Raw genomic sequence first — 18474 nt, 5'->3', positions numbered from 1 at the left:
TTTTTGTAGAATGGATTCTTTTGTTTGTTTATTTTTGAAAAAGCACAAGTCGGGGAGGGGCAGAGAGAGGGGGACAGGGGATCCAAAATGGGCTCTGCGCAGACAGCAGCGAGCCTGATGAAGGGCTGGAACTCACAAACCATGACATCATGACCTGATCCAAAGCTGATCATTCAACCAACTGAACCACCCAGGTGCCCCAATGTCAGATGGATTTTTTAACTCATGTGGCTTTTCATTGGGCTTCTTACCCCTTCTTAGACAAGCCAACAATAGTGACAGAGGCAATTCTCTCACTCAAAGAGAAACAAAAGCAAAGCACTGATCATGAACTACAAGCTAGGAGCCAAGTAAAATACTGAAAAAGCAAAGACAACACTCTGTAGGGTCTATAGCTCAGTCCTTTTTAACCAGGCAAAATGTTGCTCTCCCACTCCCCCTGCTGGACAGCCAGGTCCTGTTGCAACTTATCCAAAGCCCACAGCCCCAGGCTGATCTGACACCTTTATGCCTCTAATTGTATAAACTAAACAATGTCTTTTAAGCCACACTTGCTAATCACATTTCACTAACCTCAATGCCATATAAGAGAAAGGGAGTACCCCACAGTGGAAAAAGACATGAACCACTTGTTAGACAGACTGGCTGTGGCAGGCATCCAATTGTTTTCCTCTCCCATGACCTCTGAATGGCACCCAACTTCTTGGCACCCCAGTGACTTTATCTATGAAATGATGATAATTCCTCCTCAATCTACTGATGAGGGTTGGCTGGGCCAAATGAGAGAACAGATGTGTGTCAAAGAGCTTTGTAAATGATGTGGTGCTATGCTAATAAATCAGTGACAACAACACCTGCCTGACATTTTGCAGAGATGAAATTGATGATGCTAGTTTCCATCTTGTGCAGTTTTATAAATCTGTGGATGAAAGGAGCCTTCACAAGAATAACTATGCTTCAAAGCAGAGACTAACTGACATATTAGTTCCACAGAAAAAGAACAATGGGATCCCAGGGTGGGAAGGACTGGTTTTTGTCTGAGGTAGAGGGTGGGACAAGAATCACAGAAGGCTTTATGATTGTGTTCACAATGGACCAAGTTCTAGAGACAAGTAAGATCTGGGGTAGCAGAAATGAGGAAAGGGCCTCCCAGACTCAGGAAGGAGTGAGTGAAAAGATGCAGAGGAATGGAGAACGCTGGGCACACTAAGAACTCTAGTTTAGCTGCAGCACGGGATGAGGGGCCAGAGTGGAAAACAACATTAGAGAGACAGGTTGGAACAATATAGTGTTCTATTGGACTGAACTTAGTAGCAGGCAAGGATGAGCCATTTAAGATTTGTGAGGCAGCATGTCTGAGGGAGTTTACTGAAGACAATGCAAAGCATGGCTGAGATGGGAAGAATGAAAGGCAAGAATCGTGATGGTCAAAGAAAGATGAGGGCCTGAAATAATTCAGCAAGGGCAGGGGCAAAGAAAGAATTATAAGGAAGGGACAAATATAAATGGCAGACATTACAATCACAGTATTAAAGACAGAGAGCCACATATTCTCACTCAGGTTTTGCATATGCCAAAGAAAAAAATATGAAAGATCTCATGAGCTCAAATTGGTCCTGTTCTTGAGTCATCTACAAAAAAAAGAAGTAGTGAGATAAACTTATAACGTGCTTCTCTACAGATTTCTAGAATTAATAGGGCACAAGTACAGAGTGTGGTAGAATTACTTAGCATCTGAGTAGGTGAATTTCAGAAATAAATCTCAGCAATATGCATGACTTTGATATCTGCTTCTGACTAAAATTTCAATAGTGTCTTACAAATTATGTTATTCTTAAAACAGATTCACATGAGAGGAGCAGCATATCTGCCTGTAGCTCTCACGATCATCCTGCACAATGAGTTTACCTTGCTTTTTCCAAGTAGATTGGAAAATGACCAATGCAAGGCAAACATTCTCACTTCATCAAATATTATTCACCCTACTGACTGAATTGAGAAAACAAAGACAAAAAAAATATGAAATGGCCAATTTATAACAGCAAGGGGCTCTTACTTCTTCAGCACAGTATCTAATATGTGAATAATGATTACCATATTTAAATAAGCCATCATCTCATTAAGCAAATGCCTCAAATTAAGATCGCTGGTTGCTTATTCCATAACAATTCCACAAGAAAACATATTCTTCAATATATTGCAAGTTTTTCTTTAAAGTCATATGTGTTTAATGTAGAAACTAAGGAGGAAAAAAACTAACAAGCATCATCCAATATACCAGGATCAATATGCATTCATCATTTGGGTATACTTCCTTCTAGTCTTTTTCCTATGTTTTTTAAAGCAGCATGTTAAGATCAAATTTTATATATATACACATATATACATGTAAATATTATATATTCATTTGTATATATTTATGTATGCATATGTTTATATACCTGTTTTATATACAAATGTATATATACATTTTAAAATGTATTTTAAAATATTATATACTATACATAAAACGTCTATATAATCCTATTAACATATTTTTAATATATTTAAAAACATATTTATATACAATATATATTATATACATATATCTTATATATGATATATATTATGTATATTATATGTTCATATATTAAATTATATAATATAACATACATCATATATAAAAAGTCATCCTAAGTGGCTCAGTTGGTTAAGTGTCCAACTCTTTTTTTTTCTAACGTTTGTTTGTTTTTGAGAGAGAGAGACAGAGTGTGAGCGGGAGAGGGTCAGAGAGAGAGGGAGACACAGAATCCGAAGCAGGCTCCAGGCTCTGAGCAGTCAGCACAGTGCCTGATGTGGGGCTCGAACTCAGGAACAGCAAAATCAGACCTGAGCCAAAGTCTGACGGCTTAACCGACTGAGCCATCCAGGCACCCCAAGTGTCCAACTCTTGATTGCAGCTCGGGTCATGATCTCACAATTCATTAAATCACGATCCACATCTGGCTCTGCACTGACAGTGTGGAGCCTGCTTGGGATTTCTCTCTCCCTCTCTCCCCCTCCCTCTCTCTTTCTCTCTCAAAATAAATAAATATTTTTTAAAAAGTCACCCTGCTATTTTATTTTGCTTACCATTGTAATAAATATTTTCCCGTTGTTGAAAACCACAAGAGTCCCCTCAGAATCCATATTGCTTTAAGAACATAACTGAGGGGTGCCTGGGTGGCTCAGTTGGTTGAGCCCCACATCGGGCTCTGTGCTGACAGCTCAGAGCCTGGAGCATGCTTTGGATTCTGTGCCTCCCTGTCTCTCTGCCCCTCCCCAACTCATACTCTATCTCTCACTCTCTCTCAAAAATAAATGAAACATTAAAAAACAAAACAAAACATAACCTAAGAAGCTAAGGTTAAAAATAGTAAATGCAGTCTGCCTCCTAGCCAGATAAACAAACACTAAAATCCTATTAACCTCAATTCCTTTTATCCAATACATCATGTCCAACTATCAACAAATAATTACAAGACATACTAAAAAGCAAAACACACATTCTTAAGAGACAAAGCAAGCATCAGAATCAGACTTAGATAGGACAGAGATTTTAGATAATTTTGGAATTATCAGAAAGGAAATTTTAAATAACTATGATTAATATACTAAAGGCTCTGATGGAAAAAGTGAACAAGATGCAAGAACAAATGGTAATTAATGTAGGCAGAGAACTGGAAATTCTAGGGCAGAAGCTATAAATCAAAAACACTGTAAGAGAAATGAAGGGTGCCTTTGTTGGGCTTATCAGTGAACTGGACATGGCTGAAGAATCATTGAGCTTGAAGATATGTCACTAGAAACCCCTCATACTGAAAATCAATGAGAAAAAAAGGAATGAAACAAAGGGAACAGATTATCTAAAGACTGTGGGACAATTACCAAAGGTGTAACATACATGTAATGGGAATACCAGGAGAAGAAAGAATGTAGAAGAAATATCTGAATTAATAATGGCTGAGATATTTTGCAAACTATATGACAGACACAAAACCCTAGATCCGGAAGCTCAGAGAACAAAAGGATAAATACAAAAACCCTATATGTAAGTAGATCAGATTCAGACTGCAGAAAAACAAAGACAAAGAGAAAATCTTGAAAAAAAACAGAGGAAAATAACATCTTACCTGTAGAGAAAAATGAGAATTACATCAGACTTCTCTTCAGAAACTATACAAGCAATAAGAAACTAAAGTATTTACATTGTTTAAATAAATGTAACAGGGAAGTGTTTTGAGGGTCCCCAAGACCACCTTCATGTTTCATGACTCATTACAGGGACTAAGAGAACCCAGAAAAGTTACCATACTAATGGTTATGGCTTATTACAGTGAAAGTATAGAGATTAAAATCAACAAAGGAAAAAGGCACATAGGGCAGAGTCCCAGAGAAACCAATACAAACCTCCAGATGTCCTCTTCCAGGGGAGTAGGACAGTGCTTGATTCTCTCAGAAATGATGTAGGACATGTGTGAAGTGTTGCCTATCAGGAAAGCTCACCTAACAGTTGATATCCAGAATTTTTATGGAGTACCCACATAACTGACCTTAGCAATTTCCAATCCCCTCCAGAGGTCAAGCTTATACAGTGTGGCCCAGGGTCCCAGGTGAAAAAAAAAAAAAAAAAAAAACAGATACCAAATCACATTGTTCATATATAACTATCTGGCCTGGCCAAGACCCCAGATATATAAATACACTCTTTTCAGGTAGGATATTCCAAGGGCTTAGAGATTATCTCTCAGGTAATGGTCAAGGACAAGTCCTAAAGACATTTTGAATGTATGGGATTTGGACAACCCAGGCCTGATGAATTAACCCTTTACTACACAAGAAGCCATCAAGGACACAGTTGCCTAGATAGGAAGAAGCTCACTGGATAGTATTGCAATTGGGCACAGAACTCCTTGGTTCTGTGTGCCCCATTCCCATTCAGGCAATATGCCTCCAGGAACATACACCAGAATATGGCCAGTCAGGCAGGAAGGGCCTCAGTGTTCCTATCATCCTTGCCAAGAGTCCATTGGAAAGAGGACTTTATAGAAGCAGCAAAGCCCAGGTAAGGTATTAGGTAGGACATGGGATTACTGCCTCAGGAAGGCAATGTGATATAGAGAAGGGAACTGCAGGCTCAAAATGTGGACTCCTGATCCTACATCATTTTGTCTAACTGGCTTTAGGGTCCTTATCTATCATATTTTCCTACTTAGAGGTAGGAAGCAATATTGTGTATTAAGAATATGAACCAGAGCAGGCTTAATGGGCAACAATCTATGTAGTCACACAGAGCCCTACACTCAAAAAAGGCCTCAGCTTCATTTCATGCTCTCTGTCCTAAAAATTTTTAAACAAGAGCCCCACATTTTTGTCTTCCACTGGGCCACACAAATTAGGGAGCCTGTCCTGGTACCAGGTCTGAAGTGAGCCTATGGGTTCAGACCCCCCACTTATCACCTTTTAGGAGCATGACCTAAGGCATATTACCTAATTCATTTTAAACCTTGTTTCTTTTATGGAAACTGAGGACCAAAAAAAAAAAAAAAAGAAAGAAAGAAAAGAAAAGAAAAAGAAAAAAACTGGTTGTCATGAGAATTAAAGAAGATAGTGTATGGAAAGAAACAGCATTATACTACACATGACTAATTAGCCCATGAGTGGTAACTTATTTATTCTCAGTGGGAATGTATTAGCCATTCAATGAGAGTGTATTAGCTACTGTCATTGTACAGAGTTTATAGAGTACAACAAAATATATTATTTTATGAGAATATATTAGCTTCTCAATGAGAGTATATATGCTGCTCTCATTTTGTAGAGTTTATAGAAACTCTATAGAAACTTGATATATATATATATATACACATATATATCATATCATATCTTATTATTTTATATTATGAGTGTAACAAAATTCAGTGGCTTGAAACATTTGTCGTCTCACAGTTTCTATGAGTTAGAAATGTATTGCAGTTTAGCTGGGTCCTCTAGCTCAGTCTCTCACCAAATTGCAGTCAAGGTGTTTGCTAAGGCTACAGTCATCTCAAGGTTCAAATGGGAAAGAATCTGCTTCCAAGCTCACTCATGTGGTTATTGGCAGGATACAGTTCTTTCTGGGTTGTTGTGGACAGAGGGCCTCAATTCCTTGCTGGCTGTTGGCCATAAGACACTCTCTGTTCCTTGCCAAGTGGGCTTCTCCATAGGGCAACTCTCAACTTGGCAGCTTGCTTCAATTAGAACAAGTAAACAAGCAGAGCCAGAGAGAGATTGAGCAAGACAGAAGCAACAGTCTTTTGTAACCTAATAGCAAAAGTAACATATCACTTTTGCCATATTTGATTTATTACAAACAAGTCACTAGGTCCATCCCACACTCCAGGGGAAGGAATTATATACAAGGGCATTATTATGGACTGAATTGAGTCACCCTAAAATTGGTTTCTAAACCCCATTAGTATGTGACTGTTATTAGGAGACAGAACCTTTAGAGAGGTAATAAGGTTAAGTGAGGTCATATGGGTGGAGCCCTAATCCAATATGACTGGTATCCTCTGTCATAAGAAGAGGAAAAGACACCAGGCACATGTGGGCTAAGGAAAGATCAGACGACAATGAGAAGACAGCCATCTGCAAGGCAAGGAGGAAGGCTAGAGGAGAAACCGAACCTGTCAACACCTGGATCTTGGACTTGCAGCCTCCAGAACTGTGAGAAAATACATTTCTGTGTTTAAGTCACCCAGCCAGTGGTATTTTGTTATGACAACCCTAGCAAACTAATATAGGAATGAATACCACGATGCCAGGATTATTGGAAGCCATTTTAGAAGCTTCCAAAGAGGATATTGGACTAGTTTATAGTCAAGGCCCTTTTGTGCAATAATCTTTTAGAAGGATCCTCTGTTTTTGCAGAAAAGGACACATTGGCATCCTCCCATATGCAATACTAGCCTGACAGTCATTAAAGCAATCTTAACCTGTACTCAGGAAATTGTAAGGTCTGTGATTTATGCAGTCATCTGCAGAGATGTCATTTGCTAGAATTAACATTCTTGAACATTCAGAACTTAAGTAGTCTCATAGAGCAGAACATTAAAAAGGTGTTTAGATTCATCCCTATGTGTCCTGATTTGCTGTATTTCAAAAAGAAATTTTGAGATTAGACCTATTTCGTTTGCCACCATTCTTAGATAGGCATACCCTAGGAATTCTCTGATCTAATCAGAATGCAAAATCAGTCATATGCCTTCAACCAACTGTGTTTTTTAAAAAGGATTGACATACGCTGAATTTCCTACAGCTGCAGTCTTTCAGAGAGGAGTTTTGCTTTGTAAGAAAAAGAAATTGAACTAACAGTTCTATGGAAACCTTTTCAATGTAAAATAACTTGTGGGAGTTCTCTTCAAAGCATTTGAAAATTCTTATAATCCAGCTACCCACCCACATCGACACTGTTAATTAGAGCTTCTTTTTACTTGAAAGGAAGTTAACCAAAAAAAAAAAAAAAAAAAATCAAAAGAAAAATAAGATCAAGTCAAGCATGTGCACCAACCCCACATCTCACTAACAAGTGTATCAACTGAAAAAATTAAGTTGTCTTGGCCTTTTGGTTCCAGCCATGACAGAATGGCTGGAATCAGACTTAGCCTTCCTGACATAAGCTAGACAAAATTTATAAAATAACTATTTTTAGGATAGAAAAAAACAGAGCCATGATACTTGAAAGAAAGAAAGAAAGCAAAGTGAGCTTTACGCTCACCCTGCCTGGGGAGTTGATTCCAAGCAGGAAGTTACATCCTCATAGGGCAGAGGAAACAGAGACTGCAGTTTGAGATTACTGCAGTGGCTGGGATTCGGAGGTCAGGTAATGGAAAGGAGGCAAGTGAAGAAAACTTCAGAGGAAGAATTCCTAAAATTTTACAGAAATCTCATGTCCTTAACTTCAAGCTGTGTGAGCACATGGTAAGACTCTGGAGGCCTAGCAGAGAATAGCTGCTGGGAAATAGGAGAGCTGAGCAAAAATTTCAGAGGCTGCACAGGGCTGGGAAGAGAATGGAGTTCAGATCCAGTCAGGGTAGGGGGATATTGGTTCCTAGACTTTCAGATGAGTGACCAAAAAAGGTCATGTCCTAGAAATATAGATCATGCTCTAGAAGTAAGGGAGAAGGTCAAAACTGAAATACCACCCCCCCACACACATACACCGTAAGATTCTAAATCCAATCTTCATCAGAATTTAAGTGAAACTCCAGTAATTTACCTGGATGCTAGAAAAGAATTCAATGCTTTTTTAAGGAAAAGAACATAATCCAGAATTTCTACAAAGTACCACCCACAGTACCTACCACAAAATAAAAATTTACCAGGTAAGAATTGTCAGAGTAAAGTTACTAATAGCCAAGAGCTAGAAACAGCCACAGAGATGATCCAGACATTTTTGTTGGCAGAGAAGATTTAAAAATAACTAATGAATATGTTAAAGAAAACTGAAGTAAAGATTGACAATGAGGATGACAAGATAGGAGTACATCAACTGAGGATTAAAATATGTAAATAAATTTGGGGGGGGAATGCAAGCTGGTGCAGCCACTCTGGAAAACAGTATGGAGGTTCCTTAAAAAGCTAAAAATAGAACTACCCTACAACCCAGCAACTGCACTACTAGGTATTTATCCACAGGATACAGGTGTGCTGTTTCAAAGGGACACGTGCACCCCATGTTTATAGCAGCACTATCAACAATAGCCAAAGTATGGAAAGAGCCCAAATGTCCATCGATGGATGAATGGATAAAGAAGATGTGGTATATATATATATATATACACATACACACAATGGAGTATTACTCGGCAATCAAAAAGAATGAAATCTTGCCATCTGCAACTACGTGGATGGAACCAGAGGGTATTAGGCTAAGTGACATTAGTCAGAGCAAGACAAAAATCATGACTTCATTCATATGAGGATTTTAAGAGAAAAAACAGATGAACAGAAGGGAAGGGAAACAAAAACAATATAAAAACAGGGAGGGGGACAAAACAGAAGAGACTCATAAATATAGAGAACAAACTGAGGGTTGCTGGAGGGGCTGTGGGAGGGGGGATGGGCTAAATGGGTAAGGGGTACTAAGGAATCTACTCCTGAAATCATTGTTGCACTATATACTAATTTAGATGTAAATTTTAAAAAATAAAAAATAAAATAAAAGAATACATGTTCACAGATTCTAGGAAATCAGGACTACTGAACAAAAATTATTGTTCACATCTATAAAGTTCAAATAATCAGAATTCCAAAAGAAAATATTTCTCTGAGGGATTTTATTGATCCTGACATTCCAAATATCTACAAACTCTTGAAGTAAAACATTATGTGGTAATTTTATTAAGTATTTGGGGCTAGCAATGAAGTTGTCCAAGTCTACCTATATCAGAAGTGAAGCATTAAGACAAAGAACAGAGCCTCAGAACTGCCTAGAAGCTTCACAGGAAGAGCTGGGGTCCACCCAGGAGAAATAAGTTTCTATTAAAATACAACAGGGTATTTGTCTGCACTGATCTACTCTCTTTGGAGATACATTGGATGGGAAGTATTAGTGATGGAGCTCTTTTTACTTTAAAAAATGCTGTTCAAAGCTTTTTTTCTCCTGAAAGAATTTTGTCTTGCTTTACAGGCAATATCCACAGAGAAATAAAAGTTACTTTCTGTGATATTACATTGCATTTTACATTCAAGGACACTGTAAGGATTTGTGAATTGTATGAAAATTAAAACATTCCTTTTCTTCTAAGAACAAAAAAAAGGTTGAACAATGAAAAAAAATTTTTAACGTTTATTCATTTTTGAGAGAAAGGGAGCGAGAGAGACAGGGCATGAGTCGGGGAGGAGCAGAGAGAGAAGGAGACACAGAATCCAAAGCAGGCTCCAGGTTCAAACTCACAGACCAGGGCTTGAACTCACAGACCATGAGATCAGGACCTGAGCTTAAGTCAGATGCTCAACCGACTGAGCCACACAGGCGCCCCAAGAATTACAATATTTTTTAAAGAAATCAAGTACACAGGGCACCTTGGTGGCTCAGTCAGTTAAGCGTCCGACTTCAGCTCAGGTCATGATCTCGTGGTCCCTGAGTTCAAGCCCTGCGTAGGGCTCTGCACTCACAGCTCAGAGTCTGGAGCCTGCTTCGTATTCTGTGTCTCCCTCCCTCTCTGCCCCTCCCCTGCTCATGCTCTGTCTCTTTCTCTCTCAGAAATAAACATTTAAAAATTTTAAAAAAAAGAAAGAAATTGAGTAGTCATCCAATAATTGCAAAATACAATATCAGAATTAAGAATTTATCAGATGCATTAGCAGCACAATAGAAAACACAATTAATGGATGTGAAGACAGGTCAATAAAAATATCCACACTGAAGCAGAGAGAAAAAATAGAAAAAAACAAGTCATCTTAAATCCATTATTGGGGAAATACTCTCTTATTTACCTCTCTTTTTCTTCTCCTTTCTCCCAAACTAGTTACTTTTCTAATAAGAGAAAAAGTAGGGTTAGGAGTGGGATTTAAAATAATACTTACCTGGTAAGAAATATCTAATATAATAATTAAGAATTAGCCTTGAAAAAAAAAAAAAAGAAAAAAAAAATTAAAAAAAAAAAAAAAAAAAAGTGGGGGCGCCTGGGTGGCGCAGTCGGTTAAGCGTCCGACTTCAGCCAGGTCACGATCTTGCGGTCCGTGAGTTCGAGCCCCGTGTTGGGCTCTGGGCTGATGGCTCGGAGCCTGGAGCCTGTTTCCGATTCTGTGTCTCCCTCTCTCTCTGCCCCTCGCCCGTTCATGCTCTGTCTCTCTCTGTCCCAAGAATGAATAAACGTTGAAAAAAAAAAAAAAACTTAAAAAAAAAAAAAGAATTAGCCTTGGTTCTGCACAGCGAAGAAAACAAAAAACAAAACTAAAAGGGAACCTGTTAAATGGGAGAGGATATTTGCAAATGATATATCCAATAAATAGTATTTAAAATACATAAAGAACTGATACAACACAAACCCAAAAACAAATAATTCAGTTAAAAAATGGGCAAAGACATTTCTCCAAAGAAGACATACAGATGGCCAAGAGACACATAAAAAGATGCTCAACATCACCCATCATCAGGAAAATGTGAATGAAAACTATGAGATAACACCTCACACCAGTTAGCATGGCTAAAATAAAAAGCACAAAAACAAGTGTTGCTGAGGATGTGGGGAAAAAGGAACCTTCTTCCACTGTTAGTGGGAATGCAAACTGGTACAGCCACTGTGGAAAACAGAATGAGGGTATCTCAAAAAACTAAAAACAGAACTACCCTACAATCCAGTAACTGAAGTACTGGGTGTTTACCCAAAAATACAAAAACATGAATTCAAAGGGATACATGAATCCTGTTTACTGCAGCATTATTTACAATAGCCAAACTATGGAAGCAGCCCAGTGTCCATTAATAGATGAATGGATACAGAAGGAGTGGTATATATTATTCAGCCAAATCATATTATTCAGCCATAAAAAAAAAAAATGAAATCTTGCCATTTGTAACAACATGGATAGAACCAGAGAGTATTGTGCTAAGTGAAATCAGTCAGAGAAAGACAAATACCATGTGATCTCACTCATATGTGGAATTTACGAAGCGAATGAGCAAAGGGGAAAAAAAAAAGAGACAAACCAGAAACAGACTCTAGACTATAGAGAACAAACTGATGTTTACCAGAGGGGAGGTGGGTGGGAGGATGGGTGAAATAGATGATGGGGATTATAGAATACACTTACTATGGCAGGTAGGTAGGTAGGTAGGTAGGTAGGTAGGTAAGAAGGAAGGAAGGAAGGAAGGAAGGAAGGAAGGAAGGAAGGAAGGAAGGAAGGAAGGAAGGAAGGGAGGGGTGCCTGGGTGACTCAGTCAGTTAAGCGTCCGACTTCAGCTCAGGTCATGATCTCACGGTTCGTGGGTTCAAGCCCCGCATAGGGCTCCGTGCTGACAGCCCAGAGCCTGGAACCTGCTTCGGATTCTGTGTCTCCCTCTCTCTCTCTGCCCCTCCCCTTCTCACACTCTGTTTCTGTTTCTCTCTCTCTCTCTCTTTCTCTCTCTCTCTCTAAAACAAACACACATCAAAAAAATTTAAAAGAAGAAAGAAAGAAAAGAAAAAAAAAAAAAGAATTAGCCTTGGGCATAGAATTAAGCAGAAAGAATGTCTGGACAATTCAAATTTTCCCCTTTCCATCCTCTCCACATCCAGAAGCCAAACCATTCCCTCGTCTTCAACAGGTTCAGGACCTCTACTGGACTGCCTGCTCTCCCAGAATTGGGTCTCAGACCCTCCATTAAAAAGATGCCCATCCTGTGTCACAATCCTGGAAATATAATGCATAATATAGAGGAGTAAATTACTGAGGTTGGGATTTGATACTCTAAGACATGCCAGTGAAGGACGGCAAAATTTTAATATAGAAACTACTTTAAATAATAATGGTAATGAGGATGAGAATAATAAAAGTGATAATACTTCCCCTTTCACTATGCTAATTCTGTATAAGCTCTTGATCCACGTGGCATTGGAACTGATTAATATCAAAAAAAATGCAAATGACATAATCTTAGGTATTTTATTTCCCTTCCTTCAATCTAATACTCAGAAGACCCAAATAATAAAAGAAAAAAATGAATTTTGGCAAATGGTCCTGTTAAAGATATTCAGTATTAATGTCGTATCACAGAAAAAGAAGTTCTACAAAGACAGTAAGTACATACTATTACAGAATTTTTAAACTGAACAAATTATTTCATGAAGTTTTATTCTAGGTCTAACAAAACACACTTGTAGCTCTTCTTTCTACTTTTTAACAGGTAACAGCTCTCCAATGCCTATCAGAAGACATCCAGACTCTTCCCCCTGCCATTCTAGACTCCCCATTGTCTGCTTCCATCTAATTTACCTGTATCTAACTACAGACCCCCAAATACAGTTCTCCTCACATTAGTGCTGCACCTGTTTATTGCATATACATCTCATTTAAAAAACATATTAAGTGATGAATCTTTATAGAAATTCTTCTCCAATCCTTGGCCCCAAGCTGTTCAAAGAGCACAGGGTGAGACTTCCAAAGGCCCAACACAGAACAGTTGCTGGGACACCAGAGAAGTGAGCTGAGCAAAGATTTCAGGGACTATATAAAAATGGATTTTAAGTAGACAACTATATTCCATGCCATGTCTACTTCTTTGCTTACCAAACGAGTAAGATCCCACTATGTGCCATGCACTAGTCTAGGTGTTAGGGGATATAGCAGTAAGCAAATTGACCAGGTGTTTGCCTTTATGTAAGAAATCCAAGTAAATGGGTAAGATTGGGAGATGGATAAAGAATAGTGAGGAAGAATTAATTAATGGGCATTTGTTAAGGCCCAAAGGCAAGAGACAGTATGATGCCCACAAGATATAATGATTCTTTTGGAATTTATTACTAACATCTCTTCTCACTTTACTTCGCCCACACCTTCTCTAATATATTCTACCTATACTAAATGATCTATTTGATCTTATTTCCCCCCTGGAACAATAAGTCAAGTAGATAAAGATCACTAAGAGAAGTTATGGTGAAGTAAAATGAGAAACTGTCTTAGTTACAATTTAGAAATGGAACAAAATATAGGAATGTAAACCAAAATATAGCATAGTTTGGGGAAAATATTAATTATAATCTCAAGATAGAAAGACTAGAAGTATGATTTAAAACTCTTAAGGGATTTTAAAAAGTCAATAATCTTATTAGTAAAATTTAAAAACTTCTATGTGGCAACAATGGTCACAATTCAAACAACAAATGGGAAAATGGTCTACAACTCCCATTACAGATATAAGTTCCCTAAAATATCAAGTGCCTATAAATCAATATGGAAAAGATGAGCACTCCAACAGGACAATGGGCTAAAGGAAACACAAATGGTCCTTAAATATATGAAAAGATGGTCTACCCCACTCATAAGAAAAATGCAAATTAAAACTACAAAACACCATATTTCATTTGTTTGGAAAGACCAGTAAAGTTGAGGACACATGAGTCAGCAAAGGTATGAAAAACCAGGGGCTTCTCATTAAAGTCTTCAGAGAACTAGGGACGCCTGGGTGGCTCAGTAGGTTAAGGGTTTAACTTCAGCTTGGGTCATGATCTCACAGTTGGGGAGTTTGAGCCCCGCATCAGGCTCTCTGCAGTCAGCACAGAGCCTGCTTTGGATCCTCTGTCTCCCTCTTTGCTCCTCCTCCCACCACACCCCCAACACACGTACACATACTCTCTCTCAAAAATAAATATTAAAAAAAAAAAAATCTTCTGAGACCTAGACTCCTAACAGCAAACCACTCTGCCATTCATAGGGCCTGGTCTTTATTTTCCTAGTCCAGAAAAGCTGTAAGCCTGTAATTTCATGTCCATTCCAAGAAACATACTTCCCCAAGGAGACTTCTCAGAAGTACTACACAACACTTCTGCTTACATCTCAATAATCAAATTTTAGTCACAAAGTCACAACTAACTGCAAAGGAGTCTGACAGCCTTTGAGCTTGATTGCAGTGAGCAGCTAAATGTGACAATTTGAAACATAAAATGGACTTTCGATAGACATTTTCTGACATATCTACTTTGCTGACCAAATATTTATACATACTAATTCTCATATATTAAACACAATAAATCCTCTCCTGAAAATCCAACTCTCATCTAGACATCCAAGTCTCATCTAGACATTGCATCCAAAGATTAGGAATTCAGGGAAATGTGAACCTCTCATCTGCTCCAGATGGCTCCCCATGGTCCAGCAATCTAAGAACTTAAAAACAAGTTAACTGCCCCCAACTTACCTAATGTACAGAAAGGTGGCATAGAAGCAAGATAACCACATTTAAATTGTGATTCAGAAAAAGGGAGAAAGGAAAATCCGCCATGTCGACTGGTCTGCAGCAAGATGAAATTCCGTGAGACACAGAGACAGCCTTTCCTGGCAGTTTCTGAGGCCTTCAATTCTGCTTTTTAGAAAACTTTCTGGGGGCGCCTGGGTGGCGCAGTCGGTTAAGCGTCCGACTTCAACCAGGTCACGATCTCACCGTCCGTGAGTTCGAGTCCCGTGTCGGGCTCTGGGCTGATGGCTCAGAGCCTGGAGCCTGTTTCCGATTCTGTGTCTCCCTCTCTCTCTGCCCCTCGCCCGTTCATGCTCTGTCTCTCTCTGTCCCAAAAATAAATAAACGTTGAAAAAAAAAGAAAAAAGAAAACTTTCTGGGGCCTCTAATTTTGCTCCCTAGAAGGTTCTTTCCAGTCTCTGGCCTCATTTTCAATAAGCATTAGGGAGCACCAGGGAGCTGCTGACATATCATAGCTTATTTCCTCTTAGTGGAACAAGTCTCAGTTTTCTTCCGGAAAAAAAAAAATGTCTTTTTCCTGTTTCCATACCCTTTTCCTTACTTCCTTTTCTGGACTGTCCTTGACACAACAGGAAAGAACTGCAGTACCGTTCTTTTTCATCATCCCAGTTTTGAGTAAAGTTCTCATTATTATTTACCTTTTAGTATCTTTGCTTACAGGAAAGAGAGCATTAATTCAAACCTCCCTACAATTCATCGGTCTCAAAAAGCCTTTACACATTGTATCAAAACATTTGTTGAGCACCTATCGTGTGTGATACACTAAGGATCCCAGGTTCAAAGAGATCCTGGTCCCCATCTTGGTGTGGTAGTCACAAGGTATATATAGTTGACAATACTCATCAAAATATATATTTAAGATCTGTTCATTTTATTGTAGGTAAAATGTACCTCAATATAAATGTAGCCATCCAAGGAGAGATACAAAGAAATGTTTAAGGTTTCTCATAGCGGACTTAATGATTTCAAATAATTTAGGATGTGAATTTGACTACTCCATGTGCTATTGTGTATAGGGCCCTGGATATTGGGTAAAGATTAAAGAGAAGAAGCCAAGTATGTGGATATTTGCAAGAAGAGTTCCAGCAAAGAGAAGAGCAAATCAGACACCAAGGTAAGTATGTACCTGGCCTTACTGAAGAAAGAGGAGAGAGCAAAACATTAAGTGTGCAAGTGAATGTGGAGAGAAGAGTCCTAGGCAATGAAGACATCAAAGGCACATAAGGCCGGATTACAGTCTTGAAGGTCATGGAAAATAAAAACTCAGAATTTTACTCCCAGTGATAGGAAGCCACTGCAAAGTTCTGGTGAGGGTGTGATGTGATCTTTTAAAAGGATCACTCTGGACATTATGTAAGAAACAGACTTTAATGTGTGGGGGAGGGAGGAAGGCTACTGCAAGTCTAGGGCAGGAATTCTCTAACCTGAATTGCATCAGTCACCTGGAGGACTTGTTAAAACACACACTGATCACACAAAAAGCTGTACACAAATGTTTGTAGCAGCTTTATTTGTAACAGCTAAAAACTGAGAAACCAGATGTCCTCCATGTATATCCATACCATGGTACACTACTCAGCAATAAAAAGGAATAAGCGATACACACAACCTAAGTGACCCTACAAATAAATATGCTGAGTGAAAGAAGCCAATCCCAAAGGTTATTTGGGTGATTTCACTTATATACCTCTTTTGAAATAACAGTTATATGGACAACAGATTACTAGCTGCCAGGGATTTGGGATGGGAACGGGGTGTGGGTGAGGAGGATTGGCTATAAAAGGGCAAGATGAGGCTTCCTTGGAGTGACAGAAAAATTGACTTATCGATAGCAATACCCTGACACTGCGCTATAATTCTACATGTCGCCATTGAGGAAAACTAGGTAAAGGGTACAAGGATCTTTCTGTAAACTTCTTACACTGCGTGCAACTCCAGGACAATCTCAAAATAACAAGGTAACAATTCAAAATAATGGTTGAAGTAACTGAATCGCAGAGATTGCAAGGCTTCAACATTTCCAGACCTAAAAATATACGCTTCTAACAAGTTTCCAGGTGATGCCAATTTGCCAAGAACCACCAATTTAGAAAACAGCACCTTGGGGCAAGTATTATTACTCCATTTTGTGGAAGAAACTGAAGCCTAAAGATTAAGTGACTTCACCAAGGGCTAGGAACTAGGTAGAGGGACAGGACTCAAACCAGATCCTATCAGTTGAGTGTTTTTGCCCAAGTCCATCAAGGTCAGGAATCATCTTAATTGTAAGGACTCTCTAGTGTCTAACACAGAAGAGACCACTGCTTGAATTCGATTGCATTGCCCTAACAATTAAAATTTAATAAAAGGTAGCTTAATTGTAAACATCTCACAAACTTTAAGACCTACACACATTCGAGTATGTAATAGTCTTAGTTCTTACCTGTGCTTTGAACCTGTGCTTAAACTCTGTTCCTTAGCTTCCCCAGATGGGAGATCAAGGAACTACTCCCTTCCTACTTAACTCTGGATTTCTTACTTTAAAACCTACTGGGTTTTTACAGCTACAAGTTAACCCTAAATGAACACAAAACCCTAAACTGCTATTCCTATTAGCATTTTATCAAAATGGACACCTGACATAGTTTTACTTTCTCAGTTTCTGAAAATCTTGAGAAAGGGAAGTAAACATGCACCACAATTCTAACTAAACAAAAGTTCATAAACAACATTAAATTGTAGCCAGGCTGGCGGGCACAGTCTTAAACAATTCTATGGGATTTAAAAACTGCTAAGAGGTTTTAGCATTAAGTGCTTAGCTTTCAGGAGATGTTGACGCAATTACATTAAATGCTTGCCAAAAATGACTTTCTTGCAGTTAGCTCTCAAAAATTCCACTTTAAAATCTCCTTATGCAATAAGCCTCCATAACAGTCTCCTATGTCTCCATGGCAAAGGTAACAAAACTTAAGGAAATAGGCTTAAACAGCTAAGAGGGTTTTACATCGGGAGTAAGAAAGAACTTTCTGGGAATGATAGCTCTAGTCACCTGAGATTACATTTCATCATCATTCTCTACTTAAACACTGGATGCTTAAAACATCAAAGCCAATGGGCTCCTCCCAAATGGTGTATCTTGTTTCAGGCCTACTTTCCTATGTTAATTATAATTCTCAAAACTAAGAAAGTAGAGCTATTTTGTTAGGTTTACGGAAACAGCTAAATAAAAATAGGATTCAAAAACAGGTAAAGGTCCCAGGAAACCACTGAAAGCTAATCCCCATTAACTGCTTTAGTAGAAAGCTACTCTTCTATTTAACTATCCATGGCTCTTGCCCAGCCAGTTCTAGTTTCCGAACACCAGTGGGGAAAATCTTAGACTTAAAATTTAACTGACAAATGTATCAGACACACAACTCCCAGAGCCACTCGCATTCCCTACCAACAGAGACACAGAACCCCTATTTCTTTCGATGACAACTTTACCTCAATGAAGTGCAGGAAATAGGGACATTTTGTCACAAAACTGAGAACTG

The 18474-nt window shown here is 38.6% G+C and overlaps 1 protein-coding gene across 1 annotated transcript in view; it reads right to left on the bottom strand.

The window, feature by feature from the left end:
• Positions 1-18474, bottom strand: part of TOMM7 (translocase of outer mitochondrial membrane 7) — a 205185-nt gene that overhangs the window by 177642 nt on the left and 9069 nt on the right. The gene's annotated exons all lie outside the window — the stretch shown is intronic.

The sequence above is a fragment of the Puma concolor genome, chromosome A2 (assembly GCF_028749965.1).
Source record: "Puma concolor isolate L17-30 chromosome A2, mPumCon1.1.hap2, whole genome shotgun sequence".
NCBI lineage: Eukaryota > Metazoa > Chordata > Mammalia > Carnivora > Felidae > Puma > Puma concolor.
Note: the sequence above shows the minus strand (reverse complement) of the source record. Positions and strands in the feature narration are given on the sequence as shown.